Genomic DNA, 19,510 nt, shown 5'->3' with positions numbered 1-19,510 from the left:
TGCAACTGGCCGGGTCTCAGGGGGTAGGGGCTTTGATCTACTGTAATCCCTTTGATGTGGGGTGTTTCCCTTACAGTAGGGGCAGTAAACTGCATCCGCAGGGCTAGGTGATGGCCTGGGACCAGTTCAGACAATGGGGCGCAGAGGAAGGGGGTTATCAAAAGGAGAGGCATGACCATGTATGGGTTGTCGGTTGGAAGTGGTTCCGTAGCAGGGTCGCGCAGAAGGAGAGGGTTTATGGCCTGTATGAGAGAGCGGGGGTGGCCGGCGCGCGGGGGATGCTTGCAGCGCCAGGGGAAAGCGCTGGCGGTCGAGAGTGAGCGGGGAGAGAGTGGGGTGCCTAAAATGGCGGCCGTGCATTCGTTGTGCGTGGCGCTGGGGAGAGGCAAGATGGCGCAGATAATGTTCAGTTTGCACGCTAAATTTCCACATGTGCCCCTTCTTGTCCTTATACTTCTCCTCACCACCGCTTTCCTAGTAACACCCTTCTTATATCCCCACCACCCTCCTCCTCCTCCTCAGATTCCCAACATGGCCACCACTCGAGTTAAGTCTGGAATTAATTGCTACAAAATCATTTACCCTTCTAACCTGACTAAAGCTTCAGCAAAATGTTTCAAGCATAACACCATTGAATGCTTCCCTGATTCCCTTTTTGTTGATCAGTTTTACAATGGTCGTTATGGGAGGCTCAAAAACAATCTAATTTTTTTCACTCATGACATCCCCTCTTGGTCCACTAGCTTTTACAATTCCCTTAATATCACCTCCTCCTCCTCTATCCCTCATGGGAAACAGCTAAAAATGTCCCCCCTCTGCGTGTTTCAACGGCTCCCTCACTATTTCACTCTACAACAACAGTACTGTCATGATCCAAGCCAATGACACCTGTCTCTCTCTCTTTGACCACCTCTTCCCTTCCCTTCTCCCCACCCCTGCGACCGGGTTATCCCTTGACTCTTCATCTAGCGCCACCAATTACTCCCTATCTCCCCCCTGACCCCCCCACTCTCCAATAGGCTGCACCCTTGGGAGGCACAGGTCGGCCCTCTTCCCTCCCCTGTGCCCTCCCCTCCCATTCTTCTCCCTTACAGTATGCCCCCCCTCATCACTTCAGCCTTACCTCTAGCTAACACGCTCCTCGTCCAATCTGCACCGTCCCGGTACTCCATTCTCATCTCCTCCCCCCTAGCCCTACCTGCCACCCCCCTCTTTAGCTCACCTCTCCTCCAGCCTTCTCCCCTAGTTAACTTTCCTTAAGTTCCCCTTATTCCCTCCTCCTCTCCGCTTTTCCACCCCCTCCTCCCCTCACTATGTACCCCGATTTCCCCACATATCCATTCCATCTCTCTCCTTCCCCCCACTCCTCCAGCAATGCTATGCTACCCCCTTTCCCCCTGGTAACCCTTTCCCTCCCTCGGGCCTAGCAGAACCACTTCCTTTCTTCAACTTCCCTATCTCCCAACCCCCCTCACTCTGCCAGATACCCGCTCCCTCACAGCTACCTCACCTAGCTGACAGGACCTTTCCAACCCCCTCCCCTCTCTTCCTCCCAAACCTCCTTCATCCCTGTGACTCCACACATTCCTCCCCTCTCCTTCCGCCTCGCTCCTCTCCTATCTCCCCCTAATTATGTCCTTAATTCCTATCCTTCTTGCAACGCCAACAAAGACAACTCTGCTTCCACCTCTAGTGCACCAACGCCTGCTCTCATCCACCACCTTTCCCCACCTCTGAACCCTGTACCCCTACTCCCCCCCCCCGTTCCCCCACCTCTCCCTGCCTTCCACCGCCAAGTGCACCCCCTTCTGTTTCCATCGAGCCCCCCAACATGCCGTGCTCTGCCTTACTCTCTCTGGAAAATAAGCTAGGCTCTCTAATCACCTCCATCTCTCAACTTGAAGCTACCATTTCAGTTTTAAGCTCCGAGATTTCGACTTTTCCATACACCTCAATTCCTTTGGAAAACACTCACCCACCCACGAGAGGCACCTCGCCCCCACACCTCATAATAGCCAAGCATAACCTGTTGTCTGCAAACTCACACAAGCCCTCGAACGCCACCCTTCTTCCACTTTCCCTTCCAAGTAACCCTACTATCTACACCATTCCGACCATCTCCTCTGTCAGAACCACTCGTCCACCTAAACCCTCCCGAGCACCCTCATATAAGTACAATATCCCCATCACCCCTCATAGCCCAAGTGCCCCCGTCACCAAAACAGTTGCGACAGAGCTGCGCTGTATGCTCCACAACTGCAGATCTGCAATAAAACACAAACTTGAAATCTCCGATACCATCATCCTGCACAATATTGACATGCTCTTCCTCACAGAGACCTGGTTCAATGATACCTCTCACTCTATGTTTGATCTCCTAGTACCCACAGGCTATTCTATATTTAGAAATGACAGAATTGACAAAGTTGGGGGAGGTGTTGCAGTCATCTTTAGAAACTCCCTTCAACTTAAGGCTTTTCCTAACAGCTCCTTCCGCACTTTTGAATGCCTATCTCTTGAGCTTCAATTGCACCACCACTCACCTCTGAGATTACATGCTATTTACCACCCACCTGGTAGCAGCCCTTCGTTTATGGAGGATCTCACGGACTGCATCAGCGACTAATACTCGCAAAGTGACAATCAGATCTTCGTGGGGGACTTCAATGTCCACTGGGGCTCGCCTCAAGACACCTCTGCGAATTTGCTAGCCACCTTCCTCTCTGCAAACGATCTTATACAACACTGCACAGAAACAACACACTCTAAGGGCTCAATCCTGGACCTTGTTATTTCTAAAGCAGGCCTGCTGACTATCGCTACCCCTATTCATGTAGACTGGTCTGACCACCTCCTCATCCCATTCTCTCTTCACCTATCACACTCTATAACTCTCGGCCAACCTAAGAGGGCTACTTCCTGGTTCCGTGACACTAAGAATATGGACCTCGGTACCCTCTGTGATTCTGCTTTGCTATCACTCCCAAGGCTAGACCCGGACCTAGATGTTAATGAACTCACCTCCCAATGCCTCACAGTCCTTGCAGTCAAAATCAATATGTCGCTCCTCTCCAAAGCAAAAAGAAAAGGCCCACTCCCTCAGCACCTTGGTTCAACAAATCCCTCTATGAAGAAAGATAGTACCTAAGAGTCCTTGAGAAACAATGGAGACAGGTGCCCTCCACCGATAATTTGGCCATGCTTCGTTCAGCAAGATCCAAGTACCACAAGCACATCTTCCTTGGAAAAGCGTCGCACTTCAAATCCCTCCTCGACTCAGCCAAAGATAGACCCAAAAAACTATTTGACATCATCAAGAACCCAAACTGCTCTCCCCCAACCTCCAAGTTGGAGGATTCTACTAAGAAAGCAGCGGAATTTGCTATATTCTTTGACGAAAAATTGAAATCACTTGTAGATCAGGTCATTCATCCTACCCCTACAGAGGAGCGCAAATCCTTAACCATTTGGCAGAACTTTGACCCCATCTCTGAAGATGCCCTCCTTAAATGCATCCTCGATACAAAGCCCTCTAACCATTCTCTTGACCCGATCCCTAGTGCCATTGCCATTGACTTCTATACCCATTCTCTTTCCTATTGGACCACTCTGGTCAACCTCTCCCTCTGTCAAGGCTCCCTTCCTGTTTCCTTCAAAACTGGGCAGGTCACCCCTCAGCTTAAAAAACCCACCACTGATGCGAATGACCTCAACATCTACCGCCCCATTACTAACCTACCTTTTCTTGCGAAAATCACAGAAAAATGTGTAGCGAAACAACTTTCTCATCATATCAAGGACAATGATCTTCTTGACAATTTCCAGTCCGGCTTCATTCAAAACTGCAGCCCTGAAACAGCAAGTGATTGATGACACGCTACGGATACTCGATTTGGGAGAGTCTTGTCTTATAATCCTCCTTGACCTTTCTGCAGCCTTTGACACTGTCAATCACAACACTCTCCTTAACACTCTTCAACAGAGAATGGGCATGGAGTGCACTGTGCTTAAATGGTTTGCCTCCTTCCTCTCGGATAGATCCCAAATGATCAAAATAGCGAACAGTCTTTCTTCTCCTTTGGCGGTCGGTCAAGGTGTTCCTCAAGGCTCTATACTTGCACCCACATTGTTCAATCTCTATTTAGAACCTTTGGGAAATCTCCTTAGTAAATCCGGGATCCACTATCATCTCTATGCGGACGACACTCAAATCTACCTTAAGGTGGCCTCCACTCACGATCTCTCCTTCCTAAATTCTACTCTCGATTCCATTCAAAACTGGATGTTAACTCATCAACTGATTCTGAATCTCTCCAAAACTGAATTCCTCTTCCTCTCCTCCTCACTTTCTCCTCCCCCAGTTCAGTCATGGATGGATCAGATGAATCTACTTAACAATAAACCCATCATTGTCGACAGCGCAAAATCCCTTGGTGTCATACTCGACAAAAAACTCAATCTACTCTCCCACATCGATTCCATTGCAAAGTCTGCTCGATACCAACTGCGCCTTCTGTGGGGGATTTGTCGCTTCTTCCCAGAGCACGACCTTAAAACCCTGGTCCAATCGCTGGTTCTCTCCAGATTGGACTATTGCAATTCTCTTCTTACTGGCCTCCCCAAATCCCACCTGTCCCCCCTGAAGTCTGTTCTCCATTCAGCAGCTCGTTTCATATATGGGGCCAAAAGAAGCGACCACATCACACCCATTTTATCCACCCTCCGTTGGCTTCCCATCGAGGCAAGATCTATCTACAAGACTGCCTGTATCACCCACAAAGCCTTGCACTCCTCCTCCCCTCGCTACCTGGTGAATAAACTGAAACTCTTTGGAGGCTCCAGACCATCACGTAATGCAGAAAATGTATTGCTTGAACCTCCCACTTTCAAGAAGGAAAGATCGATGGCCCAATCCTTTTCAGGCAACGCGGTGAGAATCTGGAACTCACTTCCGCCTCAGATCTTCCACCTCTTCCCAGGCCTTCAAAACTGACCTCAAAACTCTCCTCCTTCAAAGACACTTCCAAATTTAATTCACGCCCTCTATTTTCTGAAGGAAGTCCTTCCATTATAGGAAATTCTTTTCTCCCTGCCTATAGAAGTGCCTTCCCAGTGTGTTCTTATGTTTTGAGTGTCTGCCATTTAGTGCAGTATTATACCTTCTACTTGTACTTTGTACTCTTTTGTAACATGCACACGTCACCTTTCCTTTTGTAACGTATCATTTGCTACCTCTTGTATTTTGTTTGCTTTTGATACATGCACAATTGCCACCATTGCCTCATGTAACGTAACGTTTGTTTTAGTGTTTTGAGTGTCTGCCATTTAGTGCAGTTTTTTACCTCTACGTGTACTTTGTATGCTTTTGTAACCTGCACACGTCACTTTTTAGGTCTCACCTGAGCTATCGCGTAAGCGATGCTCTGCGAGACATTTAGTAGGTGGGTTTAGAAAGTGCTACCCACATTTTTGTGCTGGCGACAAGCTACAGTGCACAGATGGCGTGCACGCGCATAGCTGCTCCCCGCGTTCCCCCCTCCCTTCTCGCCCAGCCATCCTACGCCAGCCTTCTGCACCATACCCCTCCCCCCCGCTGCTGCGCACGCATCCCCAGTGTGCGTCATCGCGATCACTTTCGCTTTTACAGTGATCGCGATCGTGATGAGGGATTGTCAGTGTGAGACCTCACGCCAGCTCACCACCCACCATGCTCCTTCTTCCGCCTATGCTCCACATATTTCTCCTGTTCTGTTACACCACCTCAAACGAACATATACAAACTGCACAATTAACAATCAATCAATCAATCAAGAAACTTATAAAGCGCACTACTTACCCGTGGGGGCTTTGGATCGGAAGGGCGGGATGCAGACTCTCTGGGTTCTGCCAGAGAGGAAGGAAGTGGTCCAGTCGAGGGCTTTCTCTTGGATACCGGCTTCTTGGAGGCGTGTTCTTAGCGTGCGGTGGCAGACAGTGTCGAATGCGGCTGACAGGTCCAGGAGGATGAGGGCAGAGGTTTTGCCGTTGTCCAGCTGGCGTCTGATGTCGTCTGTGGCGGCGAGGAGGGCTGTCTCTGTGCTGTGGTTCCTTCTGAATCCGGACTGGGATGAGTCAAGGATGTTGTTGTCCTCTAGGTGGCGGGTTAGCTGAGTGTTGGCGATTTTCTCGATGACCTTCGCCGGGAACGGGAGCAGGGAGATGGGCCGGAAGTCCTTGGGGTCCGCCTTGGGTTTCTTGAGGAGGGCATTGATTTTGGCGTGTTTCCAGCTTTCCGGGTAAGTTGCTGTGTCGAAGGAGAAGTTGATGACTTTCCGCAGATGGGGGGCAATGGTTCCAGCGGTTGTGCGTCTCGTCGTCGTTGACGTGTGCCCAGGAGGTCAGTCGGGTGGTGCAGGTGGCGTTGGGTGTGGGTCCTGGTATGGTTGGGGTGGAGGAGGTGTTGAGGCCGTCGTAGATGTCGGTGATCTTGTGATGGAAGAAAGTGGCCAATGAGTCTCACAGGTCTTGCGAAGGCGTGATCTCGTTGGTGTTGGCGTTGGGGTTGGAGAGTTCCCTCACTATCTTGAAGAGCTCTTTGCTGTCGTGTGCGTTGTTATCCAGGCGGGTTTTGAAGGACAATCTCTTGGCTGTTCTGATGAGCTGGTGGTGTCTGCGGATGGCGTCCTTGTGTGCTGCGCGGTTGTCAGGGGTGCGGTCGAGGAGCCATTTCTTCTCCAGTTTCCTGCAGGTGTGCTTGGAGGTCTGGAGTTCTTCGGTGAACCAAGCGGCTTTCTTGCTGGAGTGGTTGGTGTGTGGTTTCTTGAGCGGGGCGATTCATCCAACTCACAGCTAAACCGCCCGCCAACCTTCCCTGTCTTAATTGTATTCCTGTGTTCCCACCACACTTAACCTAAACGTTTGTTACCCCTGGGTGTTGTCAGGAACCTCTTGGTACCTCCCAGTAAAGACATTGCAGGGTCCGAGTCCGCAATCAGCCAGACAACCAGGGCACCGCGTACGAGGATTTTTCCACCTTGACCTCACGCTACGGAGACAGCCATGTTGTCAGGCATCGCGCTTCCAGTTCACTTGCAGCTCTGGCGGCCATCTCTCAGAGGTAAACGCATCACTGTGAATCCATCATAATGGCGCGGGGAGTTCGGGGAAAGTCAACAGAAATGTTTAACTTTTCATTTCGTAGAAAAATACACATATTTGAAAAAATGATTTTTGAGGAATTCATTTTAACAATGTTTTGTGCGAAATAATGATATAGCTTTTGATGTGAAGTTTTGTTTTGTCCATTTATAATTTGCTCCCGTTAATGGTTCAACATTGCCATGTCTCCACACTGTTGGTTAACGGCAGTCACATGTGCCCCTTTTCCCATGAACACATCTTCTCCGAAAAGCAGCATCGTTGTTGAAAGCCAACCCCAATTAAATCATCATTCGTTTAAATACATTTTAAGATGACGGGTATAAAGTGCATTCATTTAGACACGGACTCGACCATTAAAAAAAACAAGCATTGGCATAGCCAATAGGTCTCGCTTTTGGAACTTTATATAAGTGTTTAGCCATGCAACAGTGGATGTTGTTGCACCAAGGATATTGTGCTGCATAACTAAATACTTATAAGGTCCCAAAAGAGAGACCTCATTGCACGCTTTTACAAGGCACACACACCACCAGCTGTCAGTGCACGCTTCCGCCAGGCACACACACCACCAGTCGGCAGTGCACACTTCCACCAGGCACACACACCACCAGCCATCAGTGCACAATTTCTACCGGCACACACACCACCAGCCATCAGTGCACACATTAATTGTTAACGCATCCACAATTAACTATTGTAGCAATCGCAGTATGGAGCACTTTACTTTTAAACATATTCATCTAAAGAGCAGCATGCCACCAGTGCTACAAAACTAAATACACATTTTTTGGCCCTACAATTTATAGACTTTTATTGCAATTGGTGTTGCAATATTTAGCAATGCCAATAGCTCAAACTTTATTAATGCGAGAGCTATTGGCTATGCCAATGCTTGTTCCTTTTGTAACGTATCGTCAGCTACCTCTTGTATTCTGTTTGCTCTTGATACTTGTACAATTGTCACTATTGCCTCATGTAACGTAACGTTTGCTTTTGTAACATGCTCACTTGTCATTTTTCTCCTCATATATCATCACTGTTCCTACTGTGAAGCGCTCTGACACCTTCGGGTAAAGTCCGCGCTATATAAAAACGCATTAAATAAATAAATAAATAAATTAAAAAAAAATAGGTGAGAACTATTGGCGTTGCCAGTGTTTGTTTAGGCTACAAGCAGACTTGTCCTCAGTCTACCTACCCGGGCTTTCATTAGGTCACGTGTTCTTGACCAGAGGGTGACATCTTCATAGACTTACAACCCCCGAGACCATCCCTCCATCTGGATGCGTAAATGAGACCTACCGTGCAACAGAAAAAAACAGAAAGTACAAAACATACTTCGCAAAAGTCACAGTCTAACATTTCTTCATCAACGCTTTCTTATTTTTCTTCTTTCACTGGCAGCACTAAATGAGAGATTGAACTTGTTGGTGTATATCTCTAATTGACATCACTACCTGCAGGCTTGGGGTTTGTTTATGTTTTTGTGCGGGCCTTTCACTTGATCTGCTGTACATTCAAAGATGGCCGCTCTATTCACGTGTCCGTTTTCTCTTTCCATGGTTTGACCAATGGCACTGTTTATCCCTAGGTCACGTGACCAACATCCAATGGGGTGGCGGAGCGGAGAATTTCGAACCGAGCTTTGGGTACCGGGGCTCTGTGGGCGAGAGAGGCCGTTTAAGAGCCTGCTTCTGTGGGAGAGGAGGGGCGGACAGGCCGGTGAGTAGCGTGGAGGTGGAGCTCAGTTAATCACGAGACGGTTGACGGGAGGGAGGAGGGTAGGGGCTTTAAACCCATCTGCGGCTGAGCCCTGTGTGCCTTTTTCGCAAGACAGGGGCCCTGCCTGCCCGTACCGGGCAAAGCACCCACCGCCCGTGGCCCTCCGGGTTGAGGAGCAACTCCCCTGGGCTGTCTGTCCAGGTAGTAGCCCGGACGGTAATATGACCCTCGCGTTGAAGCGCGTCCCGAGTGACAGTGAGGCGAGCTGGCCTGCCCCTCGTCGCTGCTTCCTGAGAGTGCCGAGAACAGAGTTGGAGAATTATGCTTATTACTCATGCTTTGTGTATGTGGACTCCACCTGGTGGCCTCCAGACCTCAGACCAGACCAACCTGCAAGTAAGAAACTTCAGCCTCATCATAGACAACAAACTGGACTTGTACGCCCAAGTGGCTACCGGGCAGCACCAGGAAAACGGGCACCCAAGCCCTCCTCATCAGCAGACCAGACTATGAGGCACTCTGTATTCAGGAATAACCAACCATCTCATAAGAATACTTCAGACCGTAAAGAACTCAGCTGCCAGACCAGTCCTCAATCTCCAATGCCGAGCCCATTACACACATCACTTTAAGCAACTCCACTGACTCCTAATACACTTTGTGTGCTTCACACTTCAGGTTCCTCACCCACAAAGTGCTCCAAAACATAGGCCTTACCTATTTAAACAACTACAGCCAATTCCACCTATCTCGCATACATGTGCTCTGCCGGAATCTCACTAGCACACACCCCATGCATGCAACAATGCAGATCAGGTTTTGCTTTCCCTTACATGGCTCCTAAAGCATGTAACAAACGCTCACAACACATTAGAGCCTCCTCCTCCCTTCATCTTTTCTTTCATCCACCCATCCTGCCCCCCCCCCTTCTTTCACGCCCTTTTTTCACACACACAGCTCCACCCTCTTATTCTCAGTGTTATTGATAATCTTACGTTTGAATATCAACATCCCTGATCTTAATCAAAGGAATATAAACAACATTTTAAAACTTTTATGCTTCCTATGCTACCCAGTGGGACACCTGATCTTAGTTTTGCTGAGGAAGGAAGTTTGGGGCGAGGGGGTCATGACTTCCACGTTGCCAGCAGCCATGCATCTATACATAGATAGGAGGCAAATCAAAAGCCATCATTTTCATATGTGGCTGTAAATACCATTGTGTCCATTATTACTGATGTGAACATCCCCTAGACCAGGAATACTCAAAGTACTGCCCGGGGGCTGCATTGTGCCCTCCCGACCTTTAATGGCGGCCCCCTGGTGAACAGCAGCACAGAGCTGCTGTTCACTTAACAGAACAGGAAAATCCAGAAAGCTGCAAAACAAACCGGCAAATGTATTTAAATGTTTTACACTCTAGCTAAATTAACCATAAGAAAGAAAATAAAGTGCCCTAAACAACTTATCTTTCGGAACACCTTTCGTTTCAAAGACACCTTTTCGTTTTAAACTCTCTGCAAACAAGTGTATTTTATTAACGTGCATGAGATGATTACCTTAGTAAATCAGATTGTCACTGCGTTGAGAGGCATTTATTAGCAGTGATAGTTTTCAAACATGATCTTGGAAACTTTCACGCCGCTCTCCCATTCTTAAAAGAATGCTATTAAAGAACCAAGAGAGAAGTAATTTTTCAATTCCACCTTGTGTGTAGCCTTGGTTGGTATATAATTGGAACACCATTATAGTTTATTAAATAAAATCCTATTCTGGAACTCCTGTATTATAAGGGGCTCCTATATGTGTTAATGAAGAAATAAGAGGCAAAGTGAAATTAACAAAGTGCCTATGATCGCACAATTTCATCAAGTGGGAAAGCCAGAACTGATACCAGGTTTTCTGGTTTCACATTTTGAAATTCAGCCACCAGATGAGTATCTCTTTCCCTCTCATGTTTTACATTATAAGTTAATGCTCTAACTTTAATTCTTGATGCGTGAGAATAGAGCATTGGTGGCAGACAGAAGTCATGTGAAGGCTCGGTTTGTTGTCCACATTTTGCATCTGCTTCGTGTCCCCCTCCCATTGTTCGTATCGGTGTGGCCCTCGGGCATGCCACTGACAGTACCTTGTGACCCCTGGGGGAATGTTTGAGAGTACCCATGCCCTAGACCAATTTACTAGAATTCCTTGAGCAGCATAAGCATGTCCGTTGACCTGTTAGAACTCTTGACCTGTTAGAAGTCTCAACTTGGGTTTCGACTTTGCGCTCTTGGATTTTGTGCTTGGATGTTAGAAGTGTAGCAGAGCAGACTGAACTTGCATGGCATTTTTCTTGGCACCAGGTTTCGGTTTACATTTAGATCATCATAAAATGTTGCAGCCCAAGTTAGCTTCTGCTGCCTCCCTTTCAGCTTATCACATTTCAGGAATGAGACCTAGCTCACATGAACTAGAGGCAGGAAGAAATCCACGGTTTAACGGACAAGTCTCTCTTCTGGGTATTATCACTTCTATTGTGCTTGCTATATTTCAGCCCCTGCAGCTTCTGTATGTGCGCAATACATTTTTTTTAATACACACTCCACATAAATATTGATTGCGTGGACCGATGATTGTATGGTTGTGGTCAGATCACTTAAACCAGATTCAGGTGTATGAAGACTACGTGTAAATTCTAAAAACAAAATTAAAAAAATACCCATGCAATACCCTGACATAATTTAGTATTTCTGTAAGACCTCTAGGTATTGTTGATGACCGGATATTTTGTGTATGCTTCTTTGTAGAGGATTACATCTGCTATTCTGCAGTTAAAAGAATCGTGAATGATTAAAGCTTGCTGGGTGTTTCGTTATTGTTGCCCTCTTCTGGTTTTTTTGTCTCCCTTGCGCGACAGAAAAGTGGTGTGAATTGGGCAAAGAAGTAGTCTATAGATTGGAAGGTGTTGTCGAATACAGTGTAGTTTGGGGTTGATGCTAAGACACTGTTGGGCCGGTCTGTGAAAAGCCAGCAGTGGGGGTCTATGTGCTTTGCTCGTTTCTTCATAATACCCAGTGCCACTGGAAATATGCGATGCTGCTTCGTTTTTTGCATAACTATAGATTTGCCACATAATCCATCACCTGATGCATACTCTGCAGATTTTAACTGAAAAAATGGTATCTAACTCGAACTGTTCAAACGTTGCTAAAAATGCAGCAACACATGTTGCTGCTCAGTGGAAGGCCCTTTGTAAAGGCTGACTGGTCACCGTTCTTTTGCTTATTGCTATAGTTGGGTGTTAAAATGCTACTAATGAGATGCAGCCAATGCCCAGACTGTGTATAAATGTCAAAATAATGAAGTAATACGATCACAAAATGTGCCTCATTGTACTGCACAATTTACCTTTTCTTGCCTCATAATTTGCTCAACCCTGCTCTATAATTTTGCTCTCCTCTGCCGTATAATTCTGGGGACCCTGATAATACTTAAATTTGCTTAGTAAAGATGTATCTCGTTTAATGTGGTGTTACTCTTCATCCTAGGAGATGATTTGGTAAGCCGTTCTTGAATGTTCCCCCTCGACTTGGGACCCTAAATGTGTGTATTATAAGTCATCTCTATCATCAAGGGAGTTTTGGTACCGAACTGCAGTCTTGTGAGATGAAGCTTTAGATTAATTTGGAATTGTTTAGTTACATACTTGTATTTATTACTTCTGTTATCTATTTTTTTGTACTCTTCTAATCCTCTTCCATTTGTGATCTAGGCATATACATTTGTTTCTGAATCTATTGTCCCTAAGGCAAAGTGGATTGTACATACTTGGATTGTATAGGTGTTTTCTCTGAACACAAAGTGTCAATTTGGTGGTTGACATGAGGCAATAGTTGCCTCTCTGTCCATTTTTAGGTTTGGCTTAATAGCACAGATGTTGTTAGCAGTTCTTCAATATATTATGGAGGGTGTACCTTGATTCCACCCAGGGGGGGTGTTTATCTCGCCTCATGCTGTTGGATTTTTGGTGTAATATTCATCCTCACAAGAAAGCTTGTAATTCAATGCAAGAGGGACTATTTTATATCTTAAAAGTACTCCAAATCATCAATTGTTGAATTACTTATCTCAAAGCTGCATTGTATATAGAAACAAGTTTCTATATACAGAGTGTGGAAATCTCTCCCGCTCAGCAGTGCTGGGTCGTAAAAACAAGTGCTGAATGGGAGATTCATCCTCTTCTTTTTTTTTTTTTTTTTTGTTTTTGTTTTTGTTTTTTTTTGTTTCTTCAAGCTTTTTCAGCTCCCAGCAACTGGAACAACCCCCAGAGGCCCAGAACCGGAACAGGCACCACCTGGCAGGGCAGAACTCTCAGCAGTGGAGTTCAAGGAAGCTGGTGATTAATTCTTTGTGTCCCTGAGAATTCAGAACAGGAGGAAAGCACACACAAGCCCTTGGAAATTCTCCACACGCTGGTTCACAGCAAAGTTCGTCTTTGTCCTCTCCTTGGCAGACGTAGCAACTGCAAGCCAGCCCAGCAAAGCAACACACAGCAAAGCGGTAGTACTCCTTACAACTCTCCAGCTCTTCTCCTTGGCAGAGGTCCCTCTTGATTCCAGAAGTGATCTAAAGTTCTGGAGTTTCAGGTCTAATATTTATACCCCATTTTCTCTTTGTAGTCTGTTGCATGAGTGTCTGAGCTCAGTAACAACCAGTTCGGTCCTCCCTGGTCCAGCTTCACTACAGGAGATGAAGTCAGCATTGTGCAGAGCAGACAACACAACCTTTTTCAGGTGCTAGTGAAAACTCCTCTCACCAATCTAAATGTAGACCAGGTCCATTTAGCCTAGCGACGAGTTGGCCAGGCAAGGCAGGATACACCTCAACCCCCCCGTGTAAATGTCTAGAGTGAATGCACATCCCTAGCTTCTGTCACTCAAAAACCAACCAGTGATTTCACAAACAGGCAGAGGCACACAGGATTGTTAAACAAGGAAATGCCCACTTCCTAAAAGTGGTATTTTCAAACCCACGATTTAAAAACCACCTTTACTAAAAGATATTCCATTCTGAGTTCAGAGAGCCCAAGCTCAATTTCCCTATCTTGTCCCAATCAAACGTTACACATGTAAAATGTTACAGTGCAGCTTCAATAATAGCCTATGGGACAGACAGCCTTTCAAAAGTGAAAAACAAAATACACAGTATTTTACTATCATGACATGTAAAACATTCCAGTACATGTCCCAACTTTCACATACCCTGCACCTTGCCCATGGGGGTACCTTGGGTGTACCTTAGGGGTGCCTTACTCGTAAGAATAGGTATAGGTTTATTTTATTGTAAAGTTAATAAAAACTCACAATATTAAAAACTTCCATTGTTAAAAGACGTTTAAGCCTTATTTACGTTTGTAGTGTAAGAATAAGAAAAGACAGTATTTACACTCTATAAAATCATAAGTCTCAATTGCATTTTGGTATAGACCATTTATAAGGTCAATGTGCCTCGATTTGCCAGGCGTAGTTGTAACTTGGCAAGTGACTAAGCGGGCTGTCTTTTGTTGGATTGAGGTGCTGTTGCTTGCTGTACTTTGGATGAACCGTGTGGCTAACTCAGGAGTCTTCTAGCCACTTTATCAAAACACTTTGTCAGTCTCCAATTTAACTGAATCTCATCAGGATTAAAGCACAACATCACAGCCTGCCTGCAACTTGTTATGCCCTTTTGGTTCCATAAAACTCGAAATAAGGAGCACCTTATGTCCATTAAGGTTGGGCATATGCAGATATGTATTAGGTCCTCTTTCCCTGCTCTGCAGAGTCGGCAAAGGTGTTCTTCTGCTCCCCTTATCCAAGGTGCCAGGTGGGGTAATATTGGTAGGATACCGAGGCGCAAATTTAAAACTTTGTTTGTCGTCTGCGTGAGGCCCATATTCGGGTATTCCTGCGGCTTCAGAGCGTTATAATCTTTCAGCACTAACCATCCATGAGCCCTCTTGGCCAGAATTTCTTTGTCTATGGATGATCTCATTTTGGTTACTTTTGTAACCACTTTTTTGAAACTTTTGATGTCTGTGGATGACTCCCAGAGGTTTGCTAATCCCAGGATCTCCAGTGATTCTTTTAGATACTTCCTAGCGGGAGAGTTCTCTCGGGTAGAGAGTTCGGTCCAGAGGTGGGCGTTTAAGGATCCTCGCTCGGCGCCTCTGATTTTTCTGCAACTTTTTAGATAGGCCCCTCTTCTCTCCAGCGTTTGTCTCTGGAGACCAAATTCGAGGCGGATTTGGGCAGGGGAAACGTAATTAGGCAGATGGAAGATTGCCCTGTATGTTCGACTGATAGTTTTGTCTAGAGCCGTGGCGTATTTCCCTTGCATGGATTCGCTGCTGTATGTGAGCATAGGCTGTAAATGTGCTGTAATCACCTGTAGAAGGGGATCCTGTGACCGGTCGGGGAGAACTTTCTTCAAGGGCTTCATTGAGAGATAGAATATTGTGCCCTTCCGATAAATTGCCTCTAGTTGGTGTTTAAACAAACCTCTACTGTCTAAAAATACGCCTAGATATTTGTAAGTGGCTACGTGGTCTAGCCTTTGTCTGTCCAGGAACCATGCAAGTTTATTTGTTTTGTTATAATTCACTGACATGACTTTTGGTTTGTTTAGGTTAATCTTTAATGCATTGTTTATTGAGAATTTGTTGGTGGTGTCTAGGAGATGTTGAAGTCCAATGGGGGACCGACTAATAAGGACCAGGTCGTCTGCATATAAGAGATTTGAAAGCGAGGTATCTGCCAGCCGCGGGGCATGCGATTTGGTTTTCTCCAATTCTCCAGGGAGTTCTGCGAGAAAAAGATTAAACCGCATGGGGGCTAGGACGCATCCTTGTTTTAAACCTTTAGTGGTTTTGATTTGCCTTGAAAGGTGCGTTCCAGAGCCCAGTTTGTTCTTAACCCAAGTGTTGGTATGTAGTAATATCAGCTGTTAAGTGGCCCGGGAATCCCCCATTTTTCCAGCTTCTGCCAGTGTCTACATGGTCAAATGCAGCGCTATAGTCTATAAAACATAGAAATAGCAAGCTCTTGGCTGTTTTTGCCACATCCGTCAGAAGAGTTGGCGCCATGATATTGGTTATTGTGCCCTGGTCTCTACGGAATCTGGTTTGGTTAACTGGGATGATGTGCTTTAGGGTTGCCCAGGATGTTAGTTCCTCCAAGATAAGTTCCGCATAGTACTTTGCTTCTGTGTCGATTAGACCAAACAACAATGTCTCAATGTGGATTTCATTGTAAGGACCAGTTATGCAGAAGCAAACTATTAAATAGAAAACTTGTTGGAGGAATAAATCCACATAGGAAAGACACAGGGAGACGGAAGGTGTAGAGTTGCATGTATTTAAGACTACTCAGCACATGATAGACATATTACATCATATGTACAGATCATATGGACAAGAAGCACTGCGTGACATTTACTGGCAATGTAACCAACAGAACACTGTGCACAAGTGCTCGTGAAAATTGTGACGGCGCAAGTGACACATGAAGTGGTATATACAGCGGTGAACAACGGGGCGCAACAGAGAGAACAATGGAATAATAAGTGACAAATTTAGGGCATCCAAACAATTAGTGCTAGAAATTTACAAGGAACAATAGATGGAATGCCCGTGGCAGAAGGGCGCCAACATTAACGCTGTTGAAGTAGACGGTGTTTCGGCCTATAGAAATCTAGGCCATCATCAGGACTGGTTACATATACTTGGGGGCAGTGTTGAACTAAGACGGAGGAAGAAATCAACCAGTAGGGCACGGCCTCGGGGAAGTACAAGAGATCCGTGAGTAATAAAATTAGTGAATTGGGAGAGCGGAACGCAACCCAGTCAATCGTTGATAGTTAGAAGGTGAATGAATCAGCTCCAGGGAATCCGTGGCGTCTCAGGTGCCGACGTGAATCAGGCAGTGATTGAGGGCCTAGATTTCTACATTCCGAAACGCCGTCGACTTCAACAGCGTTAATGTTGGCGCCCTTCTGCCACGGGCATTCCATCTATTGTTCCTTGTAAATTTCTAGCACTAATTGTTTGTTACCCAGAGTTCCTCGTTCAATTGCCTTTTCCCTTTCCAAGTCGTCGTCTTTAGCTGTGGCTTTAGGGTTTGCATCTCTTTTTGCAGGGCTTCGTTATTTGATTGTTTACAGAGCTGCCTAAGGGTCTGGTTTATTTGTCGTTTTAGATTTTTTATCTTTGGTGTGATTACCTTACCAAATGTATTACACGGCGTATTCCCTTTTCGGGTTTTTTTGCTCTGTGGCGTGTGTTCTGAGTACCGTTACAAATTCTTCCCAAACCTCTAATGGGTTCTTTGTCGAACTTGTTATCTGGTGCAGGATTGTTTTTGCATTAGTTGTTAATTCTTCTGATTTGTCAGTCTTGCACCCTATTCGTCTATTGTTGGTGGTGTACTCTGTGCCGATACTTCTCCTTGCTTCCGTATCGTTCCCGCTGGTGACGCCTAGTTTCACTTCTAGTGGCAAATGGTCACTTTGGCTGTTCTCTCCAACCTTGAATGAACTTAATATTTCAAACGGTGGTAGTGTTGCAAGGGTGAAGTCGAGATGTGAACAAGTGGTTGAGGAAAAATATGTTGATGCTGGCGGTGTATCCTCTTTAAATCGTCCGTTTAGTACTCTCAGGTTTAACTGCTCCAGGTCTTTCAGTAGTTGATTTGAGCATCTTGTTTGCTTGTTTGGAGAGGCTGTGGATTGGTTTGGTATTCCCCACGCAATGTCCATTTCCAGTGATTATTTCATCATCTGATTTATCTCCAAAGAGGTAAAGGTTAAAATCGCCTGCTAGAAGTATGTTCTCCATTTCCCTTTCCTCCATAAGTCTTACTAATTCGCTAACAAGTTTTCTTGCCCCTGTTTGTCTGTGCTTGGGGTGTATGTATATATTTATGATGTAAAGTGATTGAGCCACCTGATTATTTTCAATTGTTATTGCTAGTGCCTGTATCGCACTAGAAGAAGGGATTTTTGCGTTGATTTCTTCCATTGTTCCGATTGTTAGTATTGAGGCGAATGACACCAGGCCTCCTGAGCTGTGACCATAGGAAGAACCTCTGGTTGCTGGGTGGGTTTGAGTTGTATATCCTTGTAAGGGTATCTCTTTCTCTTACCAGGTTTCTTGGAGTAAGATCAGATCAAATGATTTTAAGTAGTTTGATGTTTCTGATCCCCTAGTCTGCAGGACGTGAAATTCATTTTGGGGCGGAGTGGTCTCAATGCTTACCAGAAGAATATTGATTTCTCTTTATTCATCATTATAAACCTAAACAAATCTGAAAATGTTCCACTTACCTAACCTGTTGAATCTGGGTTCTCTCTCAGATGGTGCATGGAATCTGTGAGATACTTTGGAATTCTTAAATACGATGAAAGAGACCTAATCACATAAGCGTACTATACACTGTTTGTCGAAAGTGGAATCCCAAGTGCAAGGGTGGATTAAATATCTACTCTCAATAGCTGAACACATTCCTATAATTAAAATGGTGGTGTTCCCAAAATTCGTGTATCTGTTCACTAATATGCTCATCCTGCTGAATAAGCATTTTCTCACAAGGATAAAAGTATTTTCAAGACTGGTTTTGCCTGGTGCGCAACCTACGACTAAATGGGAAATCCTTACACTCTAGTTTGAAAAGGGATCTTTGCCCTCCCTGACTTGTAATTATATTATGTTGAAGCAAATTTCTCGTTCTATATAAAGCACGGGCAAACACAGTTGTGTTCAGTCAGAAAGCAAAGTTTACTTGTTTTAGCTCGAGAACAGCCAGAGACTAACTGCACTGTTCCACTAGGGGATACAATCTGCAGCCGTACACACATTTTGAGCTACGTAGGAGAACATTACACTGAAGACAATTAGCAAAATGTAAATGATTGTGGTCAGGCAATAATCAGGAGGCGCAGCCAGGGTGCATCAAAACTGCCTGCAAGCACATCGAGAAAACCCACAAGTTAAAAACACCTGGTGTTTCCACGCTATCAACAGCATGTACAGGGTCTCAATCTCTCCACGGACGAAGAGGAAAAGAGCAACCTAATAATATGAACTGCAAAATGACGTACAGCATATGAAATGGATGAACAGCTCTCGAAATATATCTACTTTCACAATCATTCCTTTCAACAATTGTTCAACATTGATATAAGAATCAAACGATATGCATTAATTCCATTACCTCTTGATCTCGCTAAATCTTGGTACTCGAAACATGAATGTTGCTCGGGTGGGGGTACACAGCCGAAGATAGGCTTGACAAAAAACTGGCAGCATATTCATGCACAGGCAGACAACCAATATTGTAATCCTGATATGATTTTCAGTGAAGTCCAATCCCATGTACCGAACAGTGAAGAAATCTCATCCCATAATGTATGTTCAGCAAAATGAAGATGCATTTAATTCTTTGTGATAAGCATTCATTTTTTTGTATGGCAATGTTCTCATGATATTCTTTACTAAAATGAGAATAAATGCAATGCAGAGCTTTCTTGTTTACGTTGTCTTTATACATCCAGGTCGTTGGCATTCATTCCCCCCCCCCCCCCCCCCTTCTGTTCTTTATTGTTCACCATCACTAGGCTGTGAGTGGTC

The 19,510-nt window shown here is 45.4% G+C and overlaps 1 protein-coding gene across 4 annotated transcripts in view; it reads left to right on the top strand.

Moving 5' to 3' along the window:
- The window catches only part of SGO1 (shugoshin 1), a 283,917-nt gene that overhangs the window by 140,276 nt on the left and 124,131 nt on the right, over positions 1-19,510 (top strand). The window contains exon 1 of one of the 4 annotated variants that reach the window (XM_085630465.1): positions 8,735-8,862. The exons of 2 other annotated variants lie outside the window; for them this stretch is intronic. The gene's annotated coding sequence lies outside the window, so the exon portion shown is untranslated. Of the gene's footprint in view, positions 1-8,734; positions 8,863-9,121; positions 9,259-19,510 lie in introns of those variants that run through there. One more of the 4 variants, XM_085630466.1, reaches the window with a different exon arrangement.

Source organism: Triturus cristatus, chromosome 10, assembly GCF_964204655.1.
Source record: "Triturus cristatus chromosome 10, aTriCri1.1, whole genome shotgun sequence".
Taxonomy (NCBI): domain Eukaryota; kingdom Metazoa; phylum Chordata; class Amphibia; order Caudata; family Salamandridae; genus Triturus; species Triturus cristatus.
Note: the sequence above shows the minus strand (reverse complement) of the source record. Positions and strands in the feature narration are given on the sequence as shown.